Below are 3955 nucleotides of genomic sequence, written 5' to 3'. Positions count from 1 at the left end.
ATTGTAACCATGTGTCGTTCACCCTGACATAGTGTCCAAAGCCGGATAATCATGGATGCACAAAATTATAACAACACGTAGAAAGAAATCAGCTGGTGGGCTGCTATATAGGTATCGAGTGAGAACACCCCTTCATAGCTGTTTAAGTTCCTCCACAAGAGGCTCCATGAACAAATCAAAATCCTTTCCAGGACTTTTTGGACCTGGGATGAGCAAGGCCATCATGTAGTTTGAGTATTTGGTGCAGACATTTGGAGGCATGTTGTAAGGGATAACAAGCACTAGACACATGCTACATGTGGCGCTCTGGTGGCCAAATGGGTTAAATCCATATGAAGCTAAGCCAAGTCTAATGTTTCTCGGGTCAGTAGCAAACTTTTTGGGTTTATGATTGAAGCTTTTCCACTCACTACCATGAGATGGATGGCTCATTACATTCTGATCTCTGTACTCCTGGTTCCTAGAATGCCACAGTACATCCTCTCGTGTTTCAGCATCATGAAACAACCTCTACAATCTTGGTATAATTGGAAAATGTCTCAGAACATTATGAGGAATCCTCTTCACATCATCACCATCTTTCCATCTTGATGATTTGCATTTCGGGCATTGACTTAAGTTGGCATAATCCTTCTGGAACAGAACACAATTATTCTTCATTTTACTGTAGGTGTGTGGCAGCTCAGACGCATCTGGGAAAGATTTGCGGAAAGCAGCCAACATCACATCGAATGATTTGTTGGTCATCCGCTCAGATGTCTTCACCTGAAGAAAGGTGACCATAGCTGAGAATACCGACAGCTTATTTCCTGGGGTGATGTGGCAACCCGATCCGCATGGAGCAGGGGGCCTTCGCACGTCAGCCCAGGATAACACCGGACGCATGACAGGTCCATGATACAGCATTCCAGGTACAATAATATTCATCAAATACATGTGTATATGATAACATCATTGATGAATACAATTATCTGGCATAGCCCTAAGGCTATTTAAACGACAGCGGAAGTCTTGGTTTGGCAGCATCTCATCTAGGCTGGGCTCCACAACTCACAGGACTGGCAAGGTTACGGCCTAGCACGACGGAACACGCGAACGACCTACAAAACTGGCATGACATGCCAGGTCAGTACATTGAATGTACTTGCAAGACAACCCAATACATAGCATCCAAACAAACAGATGACAAAGCAAGAACCAAGCGTCTGCAATAACCTACCTTATAGCAGAAACTAAGCATGGCAAGATATTAACTAGAGAAATGGATCGAAAACAACATCATGGCATCTACTAGCATGGCAATGGCATATCAAACTTACTTCTAACATGGCAACAGCAAAACATAGCATGGCATTTCAATCAGAACATGGCATATCAAAGCATGGCATAAGTTCAGTCAAAACATGGCATGGCATCATGAAACTATACTGAAAGTAAACTACCAGTCATATCCAATGCAAACATAACATGTTAACTCTATGCAATCATCTCATGTTCTACCATGCAAATAACAACATATTACTCATGCAATGCAAATAAATTTGTGCACCGAGTCCCTCGGACTCTCTTACCAGGGGGTTGCCTCGCAACCAAACGATGATCATACCTGGATTACCAATGGAACCATACTTGGTTCAACACTCACCGAGACATCGTCTCGACGATCATACCAACTCATCATCGTGATTACTCACGACTACCTCGTAGTCCAAGTCATCACATGATGTATCACATTTTAATTATCACACAAGTTATTAGCAGATTTATCCCCCATATCGACCAAGACCTGATAGTGTGACCTACTACGAACTTTTGCCCATGACCGAGGACACGGCTATCGATAGATCAAATACACTCTGCAGAGGTAGCGCACTTTACCCACACTACGGAACCCTAGCCTCGCACTCCCATACGTACGGACCCGGCATTCCGACAAAACCGAGCTACTGCTATGACACTATCCCGGCCACTCCTACCAACAACCCTTATGGGTTCAGTCCTGGGTGACCCCGTACCTACCAAAGGTACCAACGGCCACCGTCGTGGCAAAACGGTCCCGAACGGGGACATGAGCTCAAAACCAAACCCGGGCACACAAGGCATACACCCAGCTAGGACCTTCCCATTCGGTAAGCATGGTTGCACTGGTGAAATCTCGATTGGAGTGGCACTATGATATCCCAGTGATGACGGAGGAGGTTTGTTATTAAGTCATATTATTAACTTCTCAATCATCAATCATCATGCAAACATTATTAACATGAATGCAACAACTAACATGCAGCATACCGATGCAGTAACAAAACACCAAGCATTTCAAATAACTGAGATATCATGCGAAACATGGCAATACTAAGTACTAGTAAACTTAGCAGTGCAACAGAACTATCATAACATCGATACTACTAATATGAAACTAAACGGAGACCTGATATTATCAGTAACAACGTTAAACTAGCATGGCAACTTATTTAATGAAAACTCAAGCATGCAAGACAGATAACAAAACTATTTAGCACGACTGAAATAATAGCAGACGAAACAGACAAGAAACTACTGCAACTAAGCACACACGCGAGGTACAAGCAAAGTCAACATGCAAGTTCGGGGCTCATGATAAGACGTTGGCTTGCCTGGGGGTCGAGGATTACTCCGGAAAAAAAGTGCGGAACGATCACGGAAAGATTTGCCGAAAACAGTTCTCTCTCGAAGGGGGCTGTTTACGGCAAGGGTAAATTGGTCATTTTTAATATGTCAGACCATAATGAAAATGATACCAACGGAAAGAGTTCGACGAGACAAAGACATGGGCGTTGGAATCACCTGATTTGGAGCTACGGTTGAAAAGATACGAAGGGTTGAAGTTCAGGGACCTATCGGTGAATTTTTTTCAGCAAACAGGCCCCTGGAGGAAAAACTGAACGCGCCTTTTGGTGGTATACGCTTCCGTGTGGGGGAGACGTATTACACTGAATACGCCTTCGCTTATCCACGTGGCAGAGGCGGGGCCGGGCTGAAGGCGTATTTCGGAAATATGCTTTCACTTAACAGGTCAACGGGCCCGCCCGGGTGAGCGCCTGGGAGGCTGACGCATGGGGCCCACGGCATCTTCTCTCTCCCCCGCCTGGTCCTTCTTCTCCATCGCGACGCCGAGGCAGAGGAGCGCCGCGGCTCTCGTTGGAGCCGGCGACTGGCGGCACAGGAGGGCCGGGCGATGCGCGCGGGAGCTCCGCCACTCCATGCGGCGCCCGTAGGTAGCAGCAGGGTGGCTTGGGGCGACCTGCAGCACCGGCGCCACGGCTTGGGAGACCCGGCCGGAGCTCGACATGGGAGAGGTGGCGCCAGCAGAGCTTCCCGACAGAGCGGACAACGGCAGAGGCTTCGTGAGCTCATGGGGATGCCGCACGCGAGGAAGAAAGGGAGGGGGAGGGCTTCAAGCATGGACTGGTCGAGGGGGATTTGGGCGGCGGCCTTCGGCCATTGGAGGGGATGGGGAGCTCCGAGGCGAGAGGGAGAGCTGTGAGTGCTTGGGGAGGGCTGTGGACTGCGAGGGGGCTCGGGAGCGTGCTTAAATAGTCGCGGGGAGAGCTCGGGAAGGAGGGGCGAGGCGACACGCGGCACGGCTACGTGTCCGCGCGCCGGCGACGCGCATGCGCGGCCAAAGGCCACGGGAAGCGATGGGACGCGACGAGGGGGATGCGGACGACGCGCGGGAGGTCACGGAGTCGAGCTGAGCTCGAGGACAAGAGGGGGAAATGGAGAGGAGCGAGGAAACGACGACGAGCTCACGGACAGGGACGGTTCGGCGAAGGCGACGGCTCATGGAGGAAGCAAACGAAGGGGGAAACGGGCCAAGACGCACGGAGACGATGAGGCTGAGCTGTTTGACAAGGTTGGACGAGCCAGAATCGGACGGAGCGGCGCCACTGTGGCCAACCAATTTGGCTGGCACTTC

General features: G+C 49.6%; 1 long non-coding RNA gene across 1 annotated transcript; it reads right to left on the bottom strand.

The window, feature by feature from the left end:
- Positions 1-898: 898 nt before the first annotated feature.
- LOC120969874 (uncharacterized) lies at positions 899-3533 on the bottom strand. Its single transcript, XR_012188834.1, has 2 exons — positions 2634-3533; positions 899-1108 (listed from the first exon to the last, which is right to left on the bottom strand). It is a non-coding gene; the product is annotated as an uncharacterized lncRNA (long non-coding RNA).
- Between the last annotated feature and the right edge of the window lie 422 nt (positions 3534-3955).

This window comes from Aegilops tauschii, chromosome 7 (assembly GCF_002575655.3).
Source record: "Aegilops tauschii subsp. strangulata cultivar AL8/78 chromosome 7, Aet v6.0, whole genome shotgun sequence".
Lineage (NCBI taxonomy): Eukaryota > Viridiplantae > Streptophyta > Magnoliopsida > Poales > Poaceae > Aegilops > Aegilops tauschii.
Note: the sequence above shows the minus strand (reverse complement) of the source record. Positions and strands in the feature narration are given on the sequence as shown.